The following is a 27,171-nucleotide window of genomic DNA, read 5'->3' on the forward strand; positions in this document are numbered from 1 at the left end:
GAAAGTTCATTTTTCTATGTTGATGTTTATTTGATTGTTTTACCTATGCAATGTATAATTACTTTTTTATAAACAGAGCTTTGTTTTTCCATGGGCCTCTGGTGAAAATGGGACTGAATGTCCAGTCAGACTTTCTTGGTAAACAAAAGGAAATAAATAAATAATAAATAAATAAAATGTAATTATTTAAGAAAGATGTTTAAAAATTGCTAAAGCTGTAAGGCTGCAGGTTGGAAATTAACACAATTGCTTGGTCAGTTTTCCATAATTTCTTCTTTAAAGAGGCTTTTGGTGCAATTAGATCCAGATAAAGATTGATCGTTTTGTTTTCTTTTGGATAATTGATCAAAAAGCTGTCTATAGCATCACATTGCAAAGCTAGCTCTTGCTTTATACTGCTGAGGAGACAGATGTTGTATACAATGTTTGCTCCCTCGTGGACACATATATAAACTGGTATCAGCAGTTACAACATATCGCCCCAAATCTGAGTCAAGACTGTCATCCAAGCAATTTAGTTCTTTCTTCTGCTGTTCTTTCTGGTTATCACAAATAGGTGAATAGTGCAGCATTCATCTCTCAACCTTCAACCCAAGATAAGTGAACTGACTTGTGTTTGCTTTACTGTATACCCTCAACTACATCTAGCTGGCTGTCTGACACCAGGCCAGTTAGCCAGACCCAGGTCAGCAGCAATGCAGATGGAAGCCAAGGCAGTTCTGACATGGATTTGGATAATCTGCCTATGTCCCTTACCTGTAAAAATACAATTTTAAGAAATGGCTGAGTTATAATCTTTGTTGAAAATTTCACAAGAATATTGAAAATCTCAATAATGTAAAAAATGTAACAGAATTAATTTCCTAGTCTGCAGCTGATAAAATGAAAAAATGCCTCTAGCAAACAGATACTGTTTTGTTTTCATTCTTCATTATCAAACTTTGAGATCTGACTTACATTTTAGCAGCGCTTACACAGATAATACAATTGTTACTAGAGCAAACAAAAATAAGACAACATTAAACAATGAAATGCAAAAGAACTTTGTCTGTTTTTGGAACTGTTTGGTTAAAGTCAAGTTTGCTATTAACCCACAATAATCTACTGTCTTATTATTACTGAAGTCAAGAAAGCTGTCTTCTCACCCCAGTTTGCCAATAAAGACCAGACTGGTTATTTCTTTGCTGTTATGTTGAGCACTAAAAATGCCTTGGCATTGGACCAACAGCTTTCTTTCAATCTACTTACTCAGCTCCAGTCCTGCAGTCGTAAACCAGTTAAAGCTATCCTAACAAAGCTGCAAACCTGCTCACTAATGAAGCAAGAAAGGCTATTGTAATTAATATTCTGCTACCCTGACTAGTGTCCCTTGTCAGAAACAGCCTTTCTTTTGGCACATAACACCAATTTACTACAAAGTACTGAGAGCAAAATTCTCAGTTTATTCATCTGAGCAAGCTTACTAAGCATCACTGTTTAACATCAAATAAATCCTGGCTGTTATCCATCACTAGAGACACCTTTCTACTAAATGCATTTTACCTTCAAATTGCTGAATGAAAAATACTGTCTATTGTTAAAGAATATGGTTAATAGTACACAATACAAAGTACAGCCCTACAAGTTCCTCATGCCTATTAGCTTTTGCAGAAATCACCTTCTGCAAAATCACCCCAGCTTCAAGAAATAAAATGCCAAATTAACTATGTAACCTCTCAGTGTTAAAGAAAATGCTAAAACCCTTCTGACAATCGAAACATGCTGTGATTGGTTCACAGTTGTAGACTACTACATTGTCCCCTACATCTGCATGCCTTGATGCAAATACTACTTGGATTTAGTAAGCTAATGCACATATTTAAAATGTGCTCAGTAAAATAATTTTCATATACCAATGTTAGTGATAATGGGATGCTATTAATTACTGTAACGTGTTTTTAGTTAGTAGGGCTTTATAGTAAAACAAAAATTGCTATGCTACTACTATGAGCTTCTCTAATGCATTTATTGGCAGTCCTCCTGATCTACATTCTATACTTGCTGAACCAGCAAAGTTACACATATCTCCATAGCTGCATGATTTTAAGGTGGATTATCCCAGGGTGCCCACCATTTTTTGGATACCAAAGATACACAAAAGTGTTCTGAATCCACTTTTTTGACCATTAGTGGCTGCTGAAGGCTCCATGATTTTACATCCTAGCAGTGTTTACTGACGGAAACCTAAAAAACTTTTTTTCTGGGAGCTTTATAGCCATGATTATATTGTAAAGATTTGATACTAGTCACCATTGATTTCGTTGAACTTTTTCCAATATACCCCACACTGAGGAACTCATACTGTTTAGAGTAGCACTGGCTGTGGCAGTGGTATCAACATACTAACAAAATTTGTGGAAATAGTTCTGTTAAGTAGCTTTGCTTTCTTTGAAGGGGTCTTTTACCAACATACAAACGAGGCAGCAATGACTGCAGCCTCAGCCCCAGTTTATGCCACTATCATTATGTGGTTTTAGGAACAAAATTTTCTCTTTAAATCAGACTGTGTTAGTTGTTGGAATCTTTATTCAGTTACCTACATGATATTTTTATTCTGTGGTCTGATACTGAAACAAAATTCAAGGTGTTCCTAAACCAAACCACACATGATGGCCCTCAGGTTGTTCACTGTGAGCATGGCAGTGGTTGCTTCTCACATGAGATTTCAAAGTTTCAGATCCTCTATTGTCTAGATGAGTGGCTGCTATTTTCTACCACCAAAGAGTCCCTCATCAAAGCAAGGGATCTGATGTTGTTTTTCCTACCATTCCTCTACATTTGGCTGCTTCAGAGCTTAGGATATGGTGCTTGGGGTCCTCCCCTGCCCATAATTCCCCAGGTTCTTTGGTGCTTCAAGTTTTGACTTGCTCATGGCCTGATTTTTTTTTTAGATAAGACTGTCTTTTTGTCTTGGATATATACATAAACACACACAGACACACACACATGCGCAAGAATGAATATGTATACAAACACACACACACACGGATCTACTTGATATGGTCGAAGTTTCAGAATGTCAACATTCATACGGCTGAGACCATATGACTGACATTCGAAATGTCAACCATAAAAGTAAAAAAAAATAAAAAACACAAAAAAACTTATCTTCACGCTGCCCAGGGGGGCTTGGACCCCCACACACTCCCCAGAACTTAAATATACCAACTCCGAGATCGTACACACTTAACTTTTTCCGCAGGTGTCTTGGATTGTTGTTTGGTCTCCTGCTTTTCTTGGTTTTGTGTTTGAACTCCAAGATTGCACTACAGTGCGGAAGATGGAAATCTTTTCATTCTGCAGTGTACGGCAATGCCGGTTCCACATGGTCAACATTTCAAATGTCGATCACATGGTCTCGACCATGTGAAGGGAACCCATATACATATACACACACACACACATATATATATATATATATATATATATATATATATATATATATACATATATATATATATATATATATATATATATATATATATATACATATATACATATATATATATATATATATATATATATAGGTACTTTTCCGTTAACGTGGCAACAGGGGAAATGAGCGGTTGATGTGTACACACACTTTATATATATTCTAGGTCAGTCACTTTTTCTGTAAGGTAATTTATGTAGACGGATACACCCGCAGATTCTACCTATTTTGTATTCTTCCAAAAAAGTCTTTTTGCAATTTAAATAGTGCACTATTTTAACAAGCAGGATCTTCTCAACTGTAGACATTTTCGCAGAATAACAAACAGAATTTACGGTACTATCCGTCTACATAAATTACCCTTCAGAAAAAGTGAACGACCTAGAATATATAAAGTGTGTGTACACATCAACCACAAATTTCTCTGCTGCCGTGTTAACAGAAAAAATGTTAACGAAACACTACCCAAACAACCTGTCCTGAAGGTACTTAAAAATACAACTAACTGTTCAAACCACTCCTTTCAAAAGGGACTTTAAATGAGTTACTACTTTCTCTGTTTTGTCAGCAACGTGGCAAGTCCTGAGAAACGGACTTCATTTTAAAACCCTTTAGATTGCAATGATGTTACTACACCCTACAGAACAAAACACCAAGATGCATAGAAGTAAACTATGACTATGGAAAAGTCATAAACCTGTATCTTTTAACGTTGCTGACAGCCGCTGTAGCAACCTCTGCCAAATCCTTGCAATGTTACAACTACACATCTCGCAGAGGCCACAGTTCCTAAACCCAAGCATAAATCCAGCAAGACTAAAACTACACACTGAAAAAAAACCTGTAAAGCCTTCAACTATAAAAGCAAGCAGCCATTTTCACAATCGTTTCAGTACAACGAAAAGCAAGTAAGCGCACACACACACACACACACACACACACACACACACACACACACACACATAGCCATTTGCTGAAATTTTATTTGATGGCCGAACATAGAAGCTCTATATATATATATATATATATATATATATATATATATATATATATATATATATATATATATATTAATATTAGTGTGTGTGTATCTATATACATGTGTGTGTGTGTATATATATATATATATATATATATATATATATATATATATATATATATACATACATGTATATAGATACACACTCTCTCTCTCTTTATATATATATATATATATATATATATATATATATATATATATATATGTTTTTATCTACTTATTTTCTATCTTCTTTCCCCTAAAAAAAAAAAAAAAACCTTTTGATATTTTCAGAATATTTTTGTAGTGCTATGCACACTTTTTTTTTATTGAGTAACAATTTATTTTTCCTTTCTGGTTAGTATTTAAATGCAAATTAGTATAGTTTTTCATATTTTGTGGTGGTAGTTCTTATTAGGACTTAACCCTTTCCAGTTTTTTCTAATTATAAGGACAGACAATTTTTTTATTATGTCTTAGAAACCTTCAGGTTTAAAAAAAAATATGTGGGATGTGCATACAAGTTGTTGAATTCAGATGTGCATGACAAGTGTGTGTATGTGTGTATTGCCTTGGTCTAACACACCTTGACATATCATGTGGTATTTGAGAGACCTTTGGGACAACAGCTTTGGTGGAGAGGAGAAACTTATCTTCAGGGGGTCTGATTCCACCCACATCAGGTCACAAGCCTTCTTCCCCCTTCCCCTTCTTTGCCCTTTTCTGTAAGAGCATGGACTTCACAACCTTCCTCCGTTTCTCCTGCAAACAAGCAGAAAGAAAAAGAAAACAAACAAAAAAAAGTCATTAAGAATGTTCTTCAGATCTGATACCAGCCTCTGCACTGGCTCTGAAATTGGCTAAATGTTCAGCTCTGGTGTTTCCTTCGGATCCAATAGTTGTAGGCCCAGTAATGCCTCTTCCTCCACAGTTGTTCACCGAACCGGTGTCTCCGAGGCTTAGGTCTCCAATCCTCCAGAAATGGTTCCATTATTCCAAGCCCCCTTCTTCAGCATTTTCAAAGTCAGTCTTACCTTCTAAGAGTCTCACTACAGCAGACGTGGATAGAATGATGCACTAGTTCTTACACACCCAGATCTATTTGAGGATATGCCAACTTCGACCACTGCTGGATCTGGTGGAGAGTTCTCCCCTTGACATCAGATAGTTGCTCCTTCGACTACCCGGATCAGAGCCCCCTGGATCCTCCTTTAACCCAGAGAAGGTCTTTCTCAGAAATAAGGATCCACGTGTCATCAACTCCTATCAGTCCTCTGAGGTAACACTGGCGTCAACTCTGAGAGGTTAGGTTTAGATTTGTGGTCTTTGGATCCATTTCTTCCTCTAGGAATCCTGGCACTTGAAAGTTCTGCTCTAGTGACTATCCTGGATCCAGGCCAAATGGCTTCCAGGGTTGAGCTTCTCCCTAGGGTTTCTGATTCAAAGGAGAAGTTTGCCAGATCTGTTGCAGCCTCAGAATTCAAGACGTTCAAGAGGGTGCTCTCTATGCCAAGGGCCAGATCCTCCCCTTCTCAGTCGGATCCAACCCTCCCCCACAGAATTTTCAAGGGTCAGCAGTCTGATCATCAAGTCCCATTGGGGCAGCCAGTTACTGAGAGCCTTGAACCCATTCTTCCACATGTGACTATATATGTTTCCAGGTCCTCTCCTGAACAACCCACAGGTGAGGCACCAAGAAAACAACTGTAAAAGAAGGCACTGATACGGATTTCAATGAAGAAGATTCCCCAGATACTGCTTCAGGATGTCTCGTTCAGAAAGATCCCTGAACTACTTGGATAGAAAAGGGGTTTTGTCTTCCTAGATACCTTATTTGCAGAAATAAGTCCTCCCCTCAAAGCTTTTTATTCTGGTCCATCTATGTCTTGGATCCACCTGTGGATGAGATGGTAGATCTCATCTCAGATATAGAAGGAGACTGATACAGTTGAGCGTATCCTCAAGAAGCCAGACAAATTTTGGTGGCCCTTAAGGATAATCCACATTGAAACAAGGGCCCAGCAATGGATTCCATGGTAGTGGTGACAGCCACCAAAAAGGAGTTTGTGGAGGAGAGCTCCTCTGTCCATCTACCAAACAGGGAATCTTGAGCCTTGAACAGGTATGGGAAGTGTGTTTACACCTCATCTACCTTCTTTATGATAGCCCTTAACTGTTTAGCACATTTTACAAGTCTTCAGAGAGGTTTGGTCAAATACATCTCCACTTCTTTCCCAGGGACCTTATCTGTGGATCAGAAGAAGACCCTTGTTTCCTAATGTCTACCCTCCTATCCCTTTCCAATGCTTCTATATGCCTCATATCTAATGCCACAGAGGGAGAGTTTAGAGCAGCCAGCACAAGTATTTTCATCACGAGGCATGCCTGGATGTGGCTTTGCGATTTCACTGAGCACTTCAAGACATCCTTCATTAATGCCCCTTATGATGGATCAAGCCTGTTTGGTCTAAAAGTTAAAAAAAAAAATTTCTAGGAGTGGACAGGATGGTAAATCCTTATCTGGTGTAAGGATCAAATTCTTAACTTCCAGTGGATCTTCTCCAGGAATCAGAAGGTGGGGAAGAGAATGTAGTTCAGAAAATCTAAGGGATTTTCATTAGACATTACTGGAGACAAAGCTTTCTATGGCAGAGAGGAAAACTCAAACAACGGACATCACCCGAGAGGCAGAGACGGGGCTCAGAATCAGGGTTTCAGAGGTCTATTCTCAGAGAAACCCTTTCAGCACTCCTGAAAGGCTGCCTGATTATCCTACTCTGGAGGAAGTTTGGGGGGGGGGGCACTTGTCTCTGCATCCCATGGCCTGGACATCCATTAATCAAGAAAAGTGGGTAAAGAGAACAATAACCAGAAGCCATTTCATCCCATTTCACTCTCCTGGCCCACTTCAAACACCCGCCACTAACACTCTGGCTAGACACTGTAGTGAGCACCCTTCTCATTCATTTTTGTTCAAAGTTATAGACCAGGTAGCTTTAGATGGAAAGGGTGGACCTTACAAATTGATATTGGAGAAACATGAATTGGTTTGGTAACTTACGTTAAATTCATATACTCTACCTGGCTTAAATGAAGTCACCTCTTTAGCATGCATCCTTAAGTTAAATAGTTTACTCAGGTGACTTGTTTTTTTATAAGAAAATCGTTTTTAACAACACAGTTTTAATTGTTCTTAACAATACTGTTTATCTTATTAGTCATCTACATTGGTTGAAATGTGTATCTTAATGTATTATACTTACTAACAGTTTCTTGTACATTTAACATACACATACACACATTTACATTTTTTTTGTCAAGAAAAAAGGTGGACACTTTCTCTTCACCTTTTCTTCGACACACTTAGTCTTTTAGGCAGTTACGGTTGTTTGGTAATTTTTGCCTTGTTTTGCACAGGAACACAATGTCCATTTTAAAGTGTTTATTTATTTACTTATTTATTTATTCATTACTAGCTGTACCCGCCACACGTTGCTGTGGCTCAGTCTGGTTAAATGGAAAAGAAAGAAAAGAGAAAGCACACATTTTTAATATGTTTAATTTCAAAATGCTTGTGGGTATACAATATTTTTTGTTGTTCCATTGTCTGTGCAGATATAGAGATTGTCTGGTTTGCCGACTCTAGAACACGCAACATATAATTGTCCATGTGAGAATACAATAAGAGGGCTTGTCTTTAGACTCTTTTCTAGCATAGTTACAGTAGTAGTTCAGTAAATTTACAGAACAATAAGCATTGTAAATGTATACAATTACCTAAAGAGTTAAATGTGCATATTATTCACAAAACACAAGTTCGCGTAACTGCTAAGAAATGTTTGGAGAAAGGAATGACAGAGGCAAATTTCTTCTCGTCAGAAATTTGCCCTTTGAAAAGAGAAAAGTTAATGATATCCATTAGAATGTGAGAGATGTGATTACTTTCTTAGAAAGGCATGGTGTAAATTATCTGACTACAACCACTTTGTCATGGAGTCTGTATGAAAATGAGACATGGTAATGTAAAACCAGGGATAGGTGTTGATGTTTGTATGACTATTTTGTGTATTTTAAGTGGGGAAAGAGGATGAATGAGGTCATGAATTGTGCTTGTTCTATCTTAATAATTATGTAACTAGAGTGGAGCAGCTGAAGGTACTTCATAATGAAAGATAATGCAATTAGTTGTAGCCCTGTAAAATGTTGGTAGGTTTAATAACTGGTATAGGTGTGCGTGGAAGTAATTTAATTTGGAAAGACTAACACCAGTTTTGTACATTCTTGTTCACGAGAGGGAGGATTACCGTGTGCCTTATCACTAGTGGCCTTCTTTCTCTATTCCCTTAAAAGCTGCCTTTAGCTTATATGTTAGCCAGAAACTACTGAGTTATGTAATTTTACAGTTAGTAATGAGAAGTTGTTTATTTTGTTTTTGCTCAGAAATAACATTATTGGCTTAAGAGTTTAAGGCAGATATTCACAGAGGATTATTACCCAGACTCCATTCATAATCAAGTTTTTGTATGCTTGAGAAATGGATGTCAAGAAATTCATCTCGAGTGCAGCAACATAAAACTCAAGAGGGGAATCTTAACATCCCTTTTGAAGATATACAAGTGCTTGGTTATGACAGGAGAGACCTGATCAAAATTCTTTGCAGTAAATGGTGCTTTACCTTCTCCATGTATGAACAGTTGCAGAGACAAATAAAGGGAGAGACAGAAAAAGCAAGTGATGGAGTGCTAAACGTTTTACAGCTTTGAAAGAGGTAACACACTTACTGATGCCATAGAATTCCTGTACCTCTGTATGTTACATTTCTTATCCATTTCTCAGTTTGTGTTTATGGAATAGCTCACTTTTAAAATAAGGCATAAACACTCTGAGTTGTAGTCCCTCCCAGTCCGCTGTGTTACTGTGTAGCTTTAGGCAAGTTAATTAATTCTGCCTTTGGTTTGTATACTGATCTTTAGCAGAGCAGCTATGAGCCTGGCTTTATACATTGTGAACGTTTCTTTTGTTTTATTTTAGGGCTCAGAAACCTAACTCCTACCTTACAATATACATGTGAGGTTTCAAGGGCAGAGAAGTTTTAATGCCATGTCTATTTTCATTGTGAGATAGTGTTGCTTTGTTCATCAGATGTCTATTGGTATTTGTGCATTGGGCTGTAAAATGTAAAAATAAAATCCAAATGATCATTGTAGAAGTAAAGCAGTATGCACACATTAGTGTTTATGGTAAATGGGGTGAGATAGCCAGATAATGGGACACTGGAATTGCTGCAGGGAGACTCTGGTGCCATATTTTGGTCGTCTGTTCTTCAGTTTGCATTTGAAAGTTGGTATCCTACAATTCCACTGGAGTGGGCGGGGTTATACAATTGTGTATGCAAATTTTATGTTAATCAGCGTACAGATTTGTACCTATATTTCATGGGCCTTGTCTAGATTTTTGATGTTTCCAGGTCGAGAGGTATGCTTAGCAACTATTCATTTCCTCTGCAAAGACTAAATCAGGACAAGTGCCATCAAGGACTTCATTGTCTAAATGGCTGAGTCAGTAAAATGTCTGCCTTTGGCTTCAAAACCCAAAGTTCATTCGACTAAATCAGTGGCCTCATTTACAGTGTTTTTCACCAGTGTTCCTGTTGATGGTTGATACTTGTGCTGCAGTTACTTGGTCAAAAGTGCACAGATCCATTTTTCATTTTAGATTGGACATTCATTCAAGAGCCAGGGAATTATTTTGGCTCAGATGAACTCAGGAATATCCTTCCTTGATGCCATCCAAGTGTTCAAGTAACTGGGGACTCTGCCCCATATGTAGAAGAATGGCTGGAAAGACATCATCATATATGAAAGTTATGCACTTAACATAATGCTAGATCTGTATTGTAAAATTCTGTCCCTTCCTCTACTACCCTCCCCCATCCCCTCATCCTTTCTTAGTGTTTTTCCATATGATACTATTTTGTCAGCAAATGGCACCTATGGCAATTCTGACTGATTTTGCTTTAGGTCTTAGAGTTCAGACACTGTTTCTTCCTAGTTTTTCTTTCCCTACCACTGACTAAAGCTTTGGTCAGGTTTTTAGGAGGGGCAAACTCGATCTGAGGGAAAGCCTATGATATGGGGGAATTATGGGTAGGGGAGGAGCCTCAGCATTGGATCCTAAGCTTTGAAGTGGCTGAAGATGGATATGATGTCAGATCTGAAACCCATATGTACAGGAATGAACAGAATAGGACAACTTGGATCTAGCATTATGGTAAGCACTCTACTTTAGTATTACATACTCCAACTTTATTTGTCCTTCACAATGTTGATACACAAGAAAAAGTCAAAGCCGAAACCTACACAAAACTTAATATTCATTGGATGCCATCTTGACACTATACATATGGTAGACAAACTTTCTCAGGATCATATCTTCCTGATTCAGACTGGTTTGTGAACTGATGGACCTATCTGCCTGAAAAACATTTCTAAATCTCAAGGCTCTGCCAGATATTTCATGAGGGTACTACAGTGGATTCTCAGTATGTAGTGGTCATAATTAGCAAACAACACAAACAACTGTATTCACATTTCAACATAACAAAGAGAATTTAATCAGAAGATCTTTTTTTTCACATGCCCTGCATCCATGCTTACCATGGATGCCTGTGGCCTTGGGTGGGAGAGGAGAGTTGTTTAAGAGCATGATCCTTTCATTAGGGCCGTATGCACTTCAGTGTACTGGAGATTAGGGTGTTCCTCCTAGCATTGTAGGCATTCCTGGACCACTTTCCCTTGGGTATTGTACACATCTACACAGACAGCATGGCAGTGGTATAGTACATCAAGTGGAACCAGATTTAACCCCTTTTGCTGGAAGGTAAAGAGAGTGTGGGAATGGGCACGCTCCATACAATGCTTTCTGATGGCAATGCACATACCCAGTCAGTCCAACTGCCTACAGGATAAGCTCATCAGGTACATACTGATGCCTCATAAGTGGTACTCATTCTCAGAGTTTTAGATAAATTGTTGTGTCAGTGGGGGAAGTCTTGCTGAGACCTGTTTGAATCCCGGCTCAGCACCAAGTGCAGCAACTTCTTTTTCCTTGTGCCCCCCCCCCCCCCCACAGGACAAACCCTGAGAGTACTCTTAACTCATCAGTGAACATCAGGTCTCCTATACACCTTCCCCCTGACCCCACACATAATGAAGATCATCCAGAGGGGCATGTTGTGCAGAGCAATGGTCATCCACAAACCCCCATTCTGGCACTTACCAACTTTGGCTGCCTTGCACTGGCTTCACCTTAGAACAAGCCCTTCTTCTAGAACCTCTCCTGGATCTCCTCTACTACCCATTTAGAAGTCCTCACCCAGACATAACATCCTCTACATCTAGCCATATGGTTTCTCCAGTTCTGATAATGGCCATCAACTTAGCATTCCCACCAAGAGTTGTCCAGATCCTTGCAGCCCCAGAAAACACATCTACTCACAAAGTGTACAAGGGCAAGTGTATTCTGTGGTATGCTGTCCTGATGAAACACAAGATGCTAGCGGAGAACTCAGTCTCATCACATAGTGAACAGAATGAGTAACCCATGATGTATTTATATTCTTACAGTGACATCGGAAAAAGATTATCTAAGTCATTCCACTTCAACAACCCTCCCTCCACCCTCCTCTAAACTGCCACTTGTTAACACCTTAAAAGACCATATTAACCCCTTGAGTTTTATCCTCTCTCTTCCTCTACTGGTATGGAGTTTGTTCCTTCTGTGCCTTGATAAGATCTATAGATTGAGCAGCCTATCTCAGTTCAAGGTAACAGAGAGAGTAAAAACCAAAAAGAATACGGACTGCACCGACTGCTGTTTATTAAAGCTCACAAGCTCCAAAATACTAAGCGCTTTCACCATATGTAAAATCAATGGCTTCTTCAGAGTAAAATGAGCATTACATCACAAGCACTTATAAACAATTTCACATTCACATGCACCTATCATACACCTTAATTAATTAAATATGCTAATTAAGCCAATACATTCCAAATGTAAAAAGATGTGTAAAATATATTACCTAAAGCTAATATATAAATAAAAATAAAATAAATTGATACACCTCAATAGGGCCAACCCATTACATTCATCTTATAACTAAACATTGTTTGTATAATGTTGTCAAAATATATGCAATGCCTACATAGAATAAATACCTCAAACAATTCATGTAAACAATGTTTATATAAAATCAAATAGTCATAGCTCTCTGTTTAAGCATTGGCATAATTGAGATATGGTCATTGAGCCCCGGAAAAGATGTAGCATTAAAAATAACTTGCCATTTGTATTCTAGGGACTCAATTTTGACATTGTTGTCACCCCCTCTTTCACTCTCTAATACCCAATCACAAAGATGAACATTTTAAAATTGATACATTTAATAGAGTGTTCATACAAGGCATTGTGAGTGTCTTTGTTTTTGATAGCCCTTAGATGTTCTGCAATCCTTTCTCTCAACTTAGGAGTAGTTTTTCCTACATACAAGCCTGAGCATGTTGTGCATGTTGCCAAATAGACCACCATTTTAGAATTGCAACAACATCTACCTGGGCAGGGGATTGTCCTATTGTACCCCCAAACTGTAACATAGGGTCAGTCATTAATGAATTTGCAGAATCTACATGAGGTTTAAATGAAAGGGCATCTATTAAACCTTTTCTAAAGAAAAGGAGATTGCGTAAATGATGCCAGGGCAGGTGTCCTTTTTATGCATAGCTCAGTTTTATACATAGGTTTATTAAAGATGCATATTCGTTTTCATTTACATGTATGTGTATAATAATATTTATTTATTATGCAGTTATGTTTTTCTTTTGTCAGTGGACGTACTTTCTTCAGCATCATTCAGTATATTCAGTATTAATATTTAGCATTTACAATGCATGTCACTGAAGTACTATCATAGAAATTATTGTCAGTCAAGTTGTTTTTTAATATTTTTATGCATATTTGTATTTTTCCTTTGTGGGATTGATCTGCTTATGTTTAGTATGCCTAGCTTATCAATTAGTTGAATTTTTTAGTGGCCCATTATTAGTGTTTAATTGACTTAATTTATGATTTAATTATTTAATTGATGTTAATTCATTTTTTGTGATGTATATATAAGGTTTTGGCACATTTTTTGGTATCTGGTCTGATGAAGCTCTTATGCGAAACCGCTTACCATTTTTAATAAACCTGTGGATTTTATACTTTAAGATCTATTTTATTTTGTTGCTTTGATATTTTGTCTCCTGACCTGTGAGATTGAGTTGGACTTTATATACCATATTTCGGCTCATACATAGCCTGGTTTGCTCCGTTGCTGGTATTATCATCATTGATTTTACATATGGTGAAAGCGCTTAGTATTTTGGAGCTTGTTGTGAGCTTTGTTAATAAACAGCAGTCGGTGCAGTCCGCATTCTTTTTGGTTTTTACAAGTTTATACCCTTTTGGGTTGTGCGGTTTATTTAACAAAGAGAGTAACACTACGTTATGGGGGGTAAGGGAGCAGCTTGAGCTGAGAGAGAAAGAGAGAACAATTTTGAAGTATCGTTGCCTGGTGGCAGTTAATCCAATCATGTAAAGTGGATTGACATGGATAATCAAAATCCAGCATTATGGTAAGATCCAACATTGTGGTTAAGTAAATATATATCATTTTCAAACTTTGTTATTCCTTTTAAGTAGCTCATAGTTCATTCTTCAGAGTTTTAGATTGCACAGTAATAAGTCTCTAATTTCCATCTGGTTGCCCACTGCATCATATATATATATATATATATATATATATATATATATATATATATATATTGCTATGATTATGCAAGTATTCATGCCATGCTAGGGAATACATATTTACAAAGGTGAAAACAAGTTTCCAGCTACAAAATCAGTCATAACAAGCACCTATACTATACCTAACCTATAATTAACAGTTCTGTATATTTGCATATCTGTACTGACAAGTAAAGACTAAATTAAAACTTGTTCTCCATTTCTTGCCTTTTGCCTCAAATAAATGTTGAGGTGCATGGCTGAAATAAAGAAAAACAATAAGCAATAATATGACAACCATCTGAAGCTCTAGGGAGAAAAAGGATGTGTGCCAAGAATAAACAAAGGGAAATAAGTCACTAGATAAGCACTGAGAAATGACATCTGCTTTTCTTTGCTAATTTAAACAAAATCTAATAGCTAATAATCAGTAGCACTAATGTTGCAGCTGTCAGCCAGAAAACTACAGTAATAGGCACTAAAATACTTTATAAAGAGGTTAGTGTAAAGGCACATGCCATTCATTATCTTGCTAATATATCATGCAATGTCATAACAAGGACACAACGCCAGTGTTTGTTTATTTTTTTTATTTACAGTTTGTTTACCAGGATAGTCCATTGGGCCGAGAAGAGCCCATTTTCAATGGAGTCCCGGGGAGAAAAGCTCCATCAGAAATTATACAAATATGAAAAATGCAAAACAAATGAGTAACACAGTAGTAGAATACAGATATTCTGTAGATGTAAGAACATTATACAGAGGTAGGACCTTCTGCAATTTGGAAAAATCAATGACAAATGAATAATACATTTTACAGTAAAATTATTTTTTTTAAGAAAATTAACATATTAGAAAGATTGTTAGTACAAATTTGCAAATATTTAAAAATTAGTTTGTATAGTGGGTATATATTAGTAGGGGTGAAGGAGATATGCAAGGGTATAATATGAGAGTTATGGGGAGAGCAGGAATAAAAGTTTTGAGGAAGAAGAGAGATAACAGTACAAAGATGTAGTGTGTGGAATATAAAGAGTAGGGAAGACAGGATGGGAAGAGTTGAGATAGGTTAGTGTGAAGGTATGAAAGGAGCGAGGGAGACAGAGTGGTAAAGAGGGTATAATGCTGAAGGGAGTTAAGTGGGGTGAGAACAGGAGCATTCCCAAAGGGATTTGAGATGGGAATGTAGCAGGGATTTAAAGGTGGAGTGATTATGGGTGGTGCAGATGAGAGGTGGCAGGGAGTTTCAAAGACGCGTTAAAGAAAAGGATAGAATTTGTTTGCCTGGTGGATAAGCAGGTTTGTGAAGTTCAATTAGATTCTGGTTATTTGATCTCAGAATTCTATCAGGTAAATGCATTCTGAGAGAAGAGGCAAGAGAAGGACAGAGAGATGGACGGAAGAGAGCTTGGGTGAGTTGAGTATAGGTAAGGTAATTGGGGAGCTTATTACAGTAGTGTGTGGAGGATTTGTAGCCTGTCACAAACATGGAAATTTTATTGTAGCAGGAAGACAGTTTTGCCTTTAGGGAAGTTTGTAAGTTAGTAAGAAGTGCGGCACCATATAGGAGGGAGGGAATGAGGTATGTAGTAGAGAGAACAAATTTAGTGGAGGGAGTAAGGTAGCAATTGTGGCGATAAAACATACCAAGTTTCTGGTGGGTTTTCTTGATATTGTTTTGAATGTGGATATCAAATTTAAACTGTTCATCAATGAGGACACCTAATAGTTTGGCATGGGGTACTATTTCGAGTGGGGTATTGTTTTGGCTGTTACTAGAGAAACTGTTCTTGTCTGTAGTAATGTTTTTAGAGGGAGTAAATAACATAACTTTAGTTTTTGTTGCATTGAGTGCTAGTTGGTTATCTAACATCCAGTGTTCGGTGGAAGAGAAGGCCTCGAGTTAATTTTTGGAGTGAGAAAGTGGAGGTGGCAGAACAGATGATCGTAGAGTCATCTGCGTACTACATTAATTTAGCACTGGGAATGGACTGGAGGAAGTCATTGATGAAAATGTTGAAGATTATAATATAGAACCCTGGGGCATACCTGTAGGAGTCCTAAGGAAGGAGGAGGAGGTGGATTATTTCCATATGACTGCTTGTTGTCTGTCGGAGAGGTAACTAGTGAACCAGTTGATAGAGGAGACAGATAGGGGAAGGTGCAAAAGTTTGGATATAAGAAGGTCGTGAAAGATGGTGCCAAAGGCCTGGATAATTCCAAGAGGAGGGCTGACACTAGATGGCCGGAGTCGCAAGATCTATTGATGGTTTCGAGGAAGGAGAGGAGAGTAGTACTGTGGCCAGGTCTGAGCCCATGTTGTGTGGGGGTAAGCAGATGGTTATCTATGAGGTAGGGTAATAGTTGCAGGTGAATCCATTTTTCTAGTATTTGTGCGATGGGGATGGCAATAGGATGGAAACTGGGAATATTGTTGTTGTTGCCCCCTTTATGAATGGGAATGATAAAGACGTTTTTCCAGAGTTGGAGTACATAGCTTTCTTGGAATTAATGGTTTATTAAAATTGAGATACGGAGAGCAGTGGCTTCGGCAACTATTTTTAGAAAGTAGGAACAAAGGACATCTGGGGTGTTAGAGCGAGGTTTCAGGTTGGAAAGGATTTTTTATTTATGAGAGAGGTGGGGATGGGTTTGTCGGAGAAGGGAGATGAGAGCTGGTAGTGTTAGTGGAGGCAGAGATAGGAGAGGGTGGTGGTGGCACATCATTGGTGAAGGATGTTGTTAGGTTGGCTATGGTCTCAATGAAGAAGGACTGGGTGGCTAAGGCTTGGTCAGAGGCAATTGGGTCAGGGCAGGGGTTTCAAATATCCATAGTACAGAAAGCAAGCAATGTCCATGCTGCCCAATGAAGTACAAAAGTAGGGCTGCCCTAACTTTTTGCAAGGGGTGCACATACCAGACTTAAGGTTTGGGTGTACATTACCACTGTTCAAAATATACCAGCTTTTTAAAATAGAATACCAACTCATAGTTGGAGAACAAAGTGATATGAACGGATTCTGTAAGCACTGCTGAAAGGGTACACTAACAAGGTAAACACACCACCTGAGGTTTCTGACTGACTGTAATTAGAGTATTTTTGAGACAGTATTCCTGACATAACTGCAAATCCAGTCAGAGCCAGATCCAGCAAAAGATGACCTAGGCAGCTGCCTAGGGCCCGGTACTATCTGGGGTGGGGTTTGCTATTAGCATCAGCCAGTATTACAAAAAAAGTCCCACTCTATCCCACTCATATTCACAGCTGATTTAAAGCAGGTTTAGATGGAGTTGTAACTCCAGGCTCATGAATCACTTTTACTCCTTCATCAACTGTTTGTATTCTTTTTTCAGTTATTTACCTGACCATTTCACAGAGGACTCTAGTGATCACCATTTTGCTAACCAATCATGATATATATTCTGTGTAGCTACTTGCTGCCTGCAGTCAGTATTTTTGTTCAGGCAGGTTTAAAATCATTTAGCACAAATGACAACGTGCTTAGGTGTGGGGATTTTAAATAAAGGACGCCTTGGTGCAGCTGGGAGACTGAATATGTTTGATGTTCCTGAAGGACTCTACAGACAGAAGATTGAGAGGTATGTTATGAATGAATATCTACCACAGCGCTTTCATCCAAGTCATGACAGATGTCAACAGTTAAGTGTCCACTGTCACAAAAAAAAAAAAAAGAAGCCAAATGCAATGCACTGCTAGTGAAGTTTTCTTGGAGTAAGACTGTTCTTCCTGTTATAATTTGCCGTACAGCTCATTTTTCTTCATTTTTAAACACCAATTCATTATTAAAAATAATCAAAGAATTAGAGTGCTTTAAATTAACACTTTCAAGTCAGAGCTTCCTCCTAATAACACATCATAGAGCGTTAAAGAGGAAGAATGATCCAGTTGTAATTGGACTCTTTTCAAATTGATGTTTCTATAAGTTCACTGCATTACTCTTGGATCCTTTACCTCAGTTTGTGTACTTAGTTCACAGTGCTATTTTGTCTGCATTAAAAAATTACCTCGACATATTTATCAGAAATATTTTAAAAAAGTCTTTTGTCGTGGCAGTGTTGAGCATAAGTGGACAGTCTATATGCATTTCCTGTGTTAATTAAGCACACAGCACTACATTCTTTTTTTTTTTTTTTTTTTTTTTTTTTTTACAATGTTGGGAAGCAGAAAAAAAACGTTACTGTGTAGCATGCAAGGAAATGACATAACGTTAGGTCATATCTCTTTTCCAACTCTCAATTTCTTTAAATAATTTAGTGTTGCTTTTCTGTAAACTTAAAATGTTTACAAGGAATGCAGAAAAATGTATCTGCATGTTAAAGTACTGATGAGGAGATATACTTAATTAATTCTTCATGTATAGCATATCTAAAAGCATTTGTATTGTAACTACTATAATTATCTCGTCAGAAGTGCAATAAATTAAGTTGCTACACCAAGTAAACTGGGATCATTCCTTAATTTTTCTTTTACATTTTTTCCATGTAGAGTAAATGCACATTCAGTCTGGCGGACAGACACATGGACATGCATACTAATTGCAGTGGGAAGAACATTAAAAGTTTATGGTGACCTTATTATCTACTTGTTGATACAGAAGAGCTGACCTTCAGGCTAGGAGTAGTACTATATTATGCACTATTTTGTTTTATTTCCTTTCTTCTTCTTTCGGCTTTTATCGGTTAGGGGTCGCCACAGCGGATCACCTGTCCGCTCATGATTGGCAGTGGAGTTTTATGGTGTTGAGTTGCCAGCCAGCGCCCAACCTTCCACAGAAGACACACACACACACACACACACACACACACACACACACACACACACACACACACACACACACACACACCTAGGGCCAATTTAGAGTGTCCAATCCACCTACAGCATGTCTTTGGGATGTGGGAGGAAACCGGAGCACCTGGAGAAAATCCACACGACCACAGGGAGGACATACAGACTCCACACAGAAGGCACCCCAGCCGAGAATCGAACTGAAGAACCTCTTACTGTGAGAAAGCAATGCTAACCGCTGCACCACCATGGACACCCTATTTTGTTTTATTTCCTTTATGTCTGTAAAATTATTCCTATCTACCTTAAAGGATAATGTGGTTTTCACTGCTACAGTGTTATGACTCAACTTTATATTTCATCATTAATTTATGCATAACTGCTTTAGTATATTATGGGGGCCGATATACAAGAGGCTAAATGCTCTCGTGGATTTTTATGTTACATGCTGGCTTCTTAACATAACTAACTTCATAGCTGATCTAAAATATTGCTCCTGTATTATGTATTCCTGTCTTCCATTAAGATACAGCACCATTTAACTTGTGATACTCTGCAATTAAATTAAGTCTGACAATGGCAGAAACTCTGTATGCATAGCACGTGTGCATATTTCAGTTCTATGAAGTCTGTTGCTTACTTTCAGTGAAATGAATACGGTGAAATCTTTCATTTGTTCAGTTGTCAAGTTAATACGGTTTTATTTTCTTCTGGGTACAGATGACCCAGATATATACCTACAGATATTATTACCCTGTAAACTCTGACCAAATAATTTTACCAGACTGTTCTCTTGGGCTGCTCCTAAAGAGGGGACACTTGTGGGCTGTCCCAGGTTGTTAGCAGCTGCCGTACATATTGGTTTTTGAACGCCTGCACCCTTCACATAGTTCTTTACTGTATGCTACTTGACCATTAATCCCAGCACATCTCTTGTATGTTAATGGCTTGCAAATTGTACTATTAATGTGGGTTTCAAGGGAAGAGAAATTTACTGTTGCTCATTTTAAGTCTGTTTGCAGTATGAGAGTTGTTTTGTTTTGTTTTAGCAAATGGATATCAGTGTTTTGGTTTTAAAAATCTGAAATAGTTTTAAATGAAATCTAGATCTATGTAATTACTGTAAAAGTAAAGAAAAATATAGTAAGCACACTGACAGGTTTGAACAGTATTTTATGGGAATAAGGGAGAGTACGGCTGAGGGGGCCTGGTACATTACCCTACCTAGGGCCCAATATGACAATGATCTGGCTCTGCATCTAGTTGAAAGTGTTCTGCAGCTGACATTAAACTACTTCAGACCTAAATTAAAATTCCCAGAAAGGATCCCCAAAGCCAGTAATAAGTATGTAGGAAGTAAACTATGACTAACAGTTCACGATACAGACCCAACTACCGCGAGTTGCTCGCATATTAGCTAGTGCACCATATTTATTAGTGGAAACAGCAAACTGTTTCTACTTGCACAGTTGTTCTTTGTTTACATCAATATTTGCATTGGCAATGCAAAGTACTACTACCAAATGTGCATCTAAGAGGCAGAGCTTGATTTACATCTGACATTCTTCATTTAGAGATTCTAATAAAAGTATGTGTTGCCAAAAATGCGAGAAATTTAACAGCAGTTTCACCTAGATTTGAGTGTATTTGTACATAAACATGGTGACTATAAAAATTCATAAGATCATGCTCTGTAATTTATTCACTGACAAATGCTGCAAACTCTGAAGGTAATACTACTCAATGCTAGAAGTCTAAACTTCAAAATGCACTCTCTCGATGCACTCCTAAAAATGGAGAACCTAGATATCTGTGCAGTAACTGAGACCTGGTTCAAGACTCCAAAGAGCACCCCATGCAATACCAGGCTACAACTCTTACCACACTTTTCGGCCACCAAACCAAGACCGAAACACTAAAGGTGGAGTAGTGTCCATATTTACCAAGGATATTCACGCCTCCAGGCTAGTTGCCCAACACAATGCATCTGAAATTCTCCAAGTGCAACTAACACTAGGTAAGACTGCAATCCAAATTGTAGCTTGCTACAGATCCCCCACCATGCCCCAAGATTCTCACTATAACTTTCTAAACATACTGGAAAATATTAAGACACAACCAAACACCCTAATACTGGGTGATTTCAACTACCCTGCCATTAACTGGGAAAACTACTCATGTACCAACACCTTTTCCCAACGGTTCATGGAATTCATAAATTCCAATGCTCTGGATCAACTAATCCATTGTCCCACCAGGGGCTCCAATATCCTAGACCTGGTCATTACCAACATGGGAGATAGATGCTCCACACCAGTGGTCACCCCCTCACTTGTCAGGTCTGAACATAAACAAATCACCCTTGACATCCACATCCCACTCCCATCCCCCAGTAAGGAAACCTCCGTAAAAAACTTCTCCAAAGCCAACTTCATGCTGCTTAAGTCAGAAGTGAAAAACTTCATGGCACCCATGCAGACGGGAGCTGAAAGTTCGACTGCTGAATGCTACACTAAGGCACTGTACAAGCACATCTGCTTGTGCATGAATCATTCCATCCTAAATAGAACAAAGATGCTCTCCTCCAACAAAAGGAAGCCAATCTGGTGGTCCCCTGCCATAAACAAACTATACAACAGAAGGAAGAAACTGTTGCAGAAAAGAGGAAAATCCCAGGATGCAAAAAACTCCCTTACCAGCCTCAGTAAGAAGCTGAGATCCCTCATAAAATCCTCCAAAGCTAGTTATGAAAATAAAATTGCAAAAGATTCCAAAGACAACCTCAAGGCATTCTATAGTTATGTCAAGAATCTAAATGGCAATGCTCAGATCTGCTCTGAGCTACAACAGAATGGCATTAAATATACTGATCCCAAGGATATTGCCAATATCCTGGCAGATCAATTTAGTGCCATCTTCACCCCTCACCTCCTAAAAGGCCCATCTCAATACCAAAAGATTGCCAAAATTACAGTAATCACGACCACACAGGTAGAAACCGCACTCTCCAAAGCTAAGAATACAGCATCCATGGGTCCAGTTGACATCCCGGGCTGTGTACTACATGAACTACAAAATGAACTGGAACTATAAATGAACTGGCACCTCACTTAAGTGTCATGTTTAATCATAGCCTCACCTCAGGCTTCGTGCCCACTGAGTGGCACACAGCTACAGTTATCCCACTTCACAAGGGGGGAATCCACCTTGGATCTTGGGAACTACCATCCCATCAGTCTGACGAGCCTGATCTGCAAGGGCATGGAATGCATTATCATGGAACTTATAAACAAAGACATCATCAACCTTCAAACACTGGACCCCACCCAGTTTGGGTTCGTGAAGGGCCGATCTTGTCTCCTGAACCTGATTGACTTCTTTGAATCAGTCTCCAGAGCTGTGGACGAGGGTAAGGTGGTCCACACAGCCTATCTGGACCTCGCCAAGGCCTTCGACACCATCCCCCACTCTGGAATCATAGATAAACTTACTAAGCTGGGCATAAATCCCTACGTCACTCGATAGGTTGTCAACTGGCTTACTGGCAGAACCCAGACTGTAAAAGTAGCCGACTCCAAATCCAGCTCCAGACAAGTGGAGTACCTCAGGGTTCAGTCCTGGGATCGCTGTTGTTTGGCATTTACTTCTCTGAAGTACAGGCCAATACTAAGGGACTCTGGCTAACAAAGTACGCAGATGATTGCAAACTGGGAGCCATTATTGAATCCCCAAATGATGTGGATATTCTACAAAAGGGCCTTACAGAAACAGATGCTTGGTGCCAGAGCCATGGGCTCAAGCTTAATGCCAAGAAATGTATAGTTATCCCTTTTGGGAAAAACCATGTACCCATGAATTACCACATAGGTGGCAGTACACTAAACACTGAAAGTGTGATGAGAGACTTCGGGACACAGGTAGACAGTGGTCTCACCTTTGATAACCACTTCGCCACAACAGTCAGGAAATCCTATGTGGCACACCTCATCACTAAGGGCTTTTCATCCAGAAAAAAGGAGGCCATTGTCCCACTGTACTCATCCCTCATTAGACCCATTATAGGGGTACAATGCCCCATTTGGTATGTACCCCACAAGACATCTGCAACAGCTGGAAAGGCCGCAGAAATACCTCACTAAAAGAATCATAGGCCTAAAGCAGATGCCCTATGCTGACTGTCTAAAAAAATTCCAGCTATACTCTGTGGCATATCACCTACTCAGAGGCGATCTCCACTTAACATACAAGGCCATGTCAAACCCTGAGCTGTTGGACATGCTCCACTTAAAGAAAAGCCAATCCCTCAGAGCCACAAGCTCCAGGGATCTAAACCTTGTCATTACAATGAACAGAACATGCTGGAGGGATAGGTTCCTGACCCAGAGACTCCCCATACTCTGCAATATAGACTGTCCATACATGTCAAGCAGAGCGTCTCCTTGGCTCTCTTCAAAAGGAACCTTGACGATTGGATGGGAGATGGGAAATACACCCCAGGGATCACGTCAGTTGCCCTGCTAGACAGGGTTCCAGGAAAGTAAATATTGTAGGAAGAAATATCTGGGGAATTGTTAGGCTTGGCTTGTATAGGCCCTAGGGCCTATAGCCTAGTACCAACCTATGAGTTTCAGCTGTATGGATCGGCTCCAAATTGGAAAAAAAATGGGATCAGCTCCAAAATGGAAAAAATTGGAGAAAGAAAAGATGGGTCAGGCTAAGAAGAAATACTGGTTGGCTAATAAAAATGCTAAGAAAGCAGTTGCAATAGTAAAGAACAAGGCCTCAGAGAAACTCTATCAGCTTCAGCAAAGACTCAACAGATGACACAAAAACTCTAACAGGTAGCAAAGCAAAGACAGATTAAGAAGAGAGTCATCAGATAGCATTCATAATGGATGTCAGCAACAATCTTCTCATCACTCCACAGGATGTAAAAAAAATAGAAAGAACAGAACAATTGCAATTGCTTCTGAATGAAATAAACCAGAGAAGCTGCAAAGCCCTAGACTTTGCATCCATCTGATTTCATGACCCCATAAACTGCCAACATCAACAAAGTTTACTAAATAAATAAAGATAAGGAGATTGTCAACCTTTCTTTTGTATCACACACAAACAGTGCACACAAACCTAAGAACAGTTAAGAGCAAACAGTCTACCTTTGGCATGTCTTTGAAATGTACAAGGAAACTTGAATACCAGGAAAAAACTCGCACATCATCAACATATAAAAGGTACACTAGCTGTGAAATGAACTAGAGAACTTCCTAATGTGAAACAACAATGCTACTCACATTTCCACTGTGCTGCCACTATACATGCTGTGCAATAATTCACAGTCATACATCAAAATATTAGTTTATCACAAACTGTTCACATAAGGAAGAGAACAGAACTTGGACTTCTTTCTCCACTCCTTTTAACCACAGCAGTGGGACTCAGCACGGGCAGAAATCTATATAAATATATATCAATATATATCAATATATCTATATATATATATATATATATATATATATATATATATATATATATATATATAGATATCTATATAAAAAGATTAAACTAATTAATATCAATCAAAAAAAATGCTAGTTGTAGGTGATATATAACTGACCATGGCTAATAGTAATGCTACTGCAACACATTTGCACTCCTTTTTAAAGAAAATTGAGATCATTTCATGGCTTAAATTCAATGAAAATAAAGCAAACACAAGTTTAGTAAATCAGGATCTAGATCCTCAGGGGGAAAAATACAGTAATAACTAGAAGTGTAAAAATCTATATCAAGGGATTCTTTTATCCAGCACCTTAGAATATATGATACACATCAAATCTGATAGCATTATTAAATATTTAATTTAAAATATTGATAATGGGTATAAAATGTTTTTTTCAGTTTTGAAGACAGATTAAAATAAAATGATGTTACTAAAAAAATCTCTATATAATATAACACATACTGTCTATCACCAATTAAAATATCCTCTTAAATTATTCAACAAACTTTTCTTAAGCTTTCTGTGATATCCATATAGGCCAAGAAAAGCATTAAAGATCATATTACAATGAACATGTGACAAATATGGAACAGTGTTAACTGCCATCAAATCATATGCCTTGGCCTCTATATCAAATAGAATTGCCCACTGGATTGATATATCATGCACAGCAAAATGGAAAGGTATACATACAAACTTCTGTAACAGCATAAAAGTCAGAAATCATAATGAAATGTTAGTTTTAATTATTTGCAATTATCTATTTATATAATTTCAAAAGTACAGTTTTGTACCTACCATAAATGTAGATGTTCGAGTGTATACACTGCTGCAGTCATTACACTTGGGTTATCCTGCCGTCAGGCAGTTCCCCAGTCGGCCTGAGTTCCAAAGTCTTGGCCCGGCGTCGGTTGCTGTCGCCTCCTCCCTGCGACAGGGGTATTAAGATGCAGCCAACGCCATTTTCTTCAGTTTTCTTGCCCCAGATGTCAGGTGCCTCTATATAGGTAGGCAATTCCAATTGCTAATAAAACATGCACATAAGAAAAGCAAAAAAACAACTTACAGCTACCAGCAAATACTCCCCATAGGTAGTAAGGGTAGAAGACTTAGGTACGTACCAGCCAGTAAGAGGGGAAGGAGGGAGGGTAACCTGGACTGCAGCAATGTATACACTCGAACATCTACATTTATGGTAGGTACAAAACTGTATTATGTTCATCGTGTTACACTGCTGCAGTCATTACACTTCGGTAGAATCCCAAAGCTGAGGTAGGGTGGCTGGTTCTATAAGGCATTAGGGGTGGCTATAAGGCCCTGCAGCACTGCAGAGGTGAAGCCAGCTCTAGATTTAGAGTAGAGAGGCAGATGGTAATGCTTGGTAAAGGTATGTACAGAACTCCAATTTGCTGCTTCCAAAATATCCTTGGTAGGTACTCCCCTGAGGTAGGCAGTTGAAGTGGCTGCTGCCCTGGTGGAGTGAGATCTAATGCTGCTAGGTACAGGTTTTCCATGGTATGTGTAGCAGAAACGTATACAATGTGCTATCCATTTTGAAATAGTCTGTTTTGAAATGGCTTTTCCCTGTGCTCCTGCAGCATATGCTACCAATAATTGCTCAGATTTTCTGAAAGCTTTGGTTTTGTCCAAGTAGAAGCATAACTGCCTGTGAATGTCCAAAGAGTGCAGTAGTCTCTCCCCTTTATTCTGTGGTTTAGGATAAAAAGTTGGCAGGTCAATAGTTTGGTTTAGAGCCACACTGGATACCACCTTTGGCATAAACGTAGGGTTAGTTCGTAAAGACACCCTGTCCTGTTGGAAAATGAGGAAAGGTTCCACTGCCATTAGTGCCTGTAATTCTGAAACTCTTCGTGCTGATGTTATTGCCAGGGGCAGAGCAGTTTTCCAAGAGATATATTTTAATTCTGCTGTGTTAGCTGGCTCAAAAGGAGGTAAAGTTAATTTTTCCAAAACAAAGTTGAGGTCTCAAGTTGGAGTAGGTGCTGTACGGGGCGGTCTTATGTTTTTAGCCCCTCTGAGGTACTGTTTTAACAGAGGATTAGAGAAAATTGGTGGATCCGTGTTGTAATGAGCAGAGATGGAAGAGGCGTGGATCTTGATGGATGAGAAGGAGAGGCCTTTGTCCAGCATCTCAGTTAAGTATTGTAGTATCTGAGGAATGTTTGGGACCAGAGGGTCAAGGCTGTGAGCTTGGTTCCAGGCACAGAATCTCTTCCATTTATCCGAATAGGCTTTCCTGGTACTAGGCCTTCTGGTCTCCAGAATGACATCCATAACAGCTTTGGAGAGAGGCATTGCTTGCTTGACTAAGGAATCTTCCATGCAGCTAGGTTTAAGGTCTTTAGCTGGCTGTGTAGTATTTGATTGTTGTGCTGAGTCAGCAGATGTAGGATTTAAGGCAAAATCCAGGGTGGTTCTTGTGCTAAGCTCCTTAAGATTGGGTTCCAGTGCTGGCATGGCCAGTCTGGTACAATCAGGATCATCTTTGGCTCTTCTTGCCTGGCATTTATGAGTAACTTTGGCAG

General features: G+C 38.7%; 1 protein-coding gene across 2 annotated transcripts in view; it reads right to left on the reverse strand.

The window, feature by feature from the left end:
- Positions 1-27,171, reverse strand: part of STAT6 (signal transducer and activator of transcription 6) — a 2,965,055-nt gene that overhangs the window by 2,756,320 nt on the left and 181,564 nt on the right. The gene's annotated exons all lie outside the window — the stretch shown is intronic.

This window comes from Protopterus annectens, chromosome 9.part0 (genome assembly GCF_019279795.1).
Source record: "Protopterus annectens isolate FY-2018-M chromosome 9.part0, PAN1.0, whole genome shotgun sequence".
NCBI lineage: Eukaryota > Metazoa > Chordata > Ceratodontiformes > Protopteridae > Protopterus > Protopterus annectens.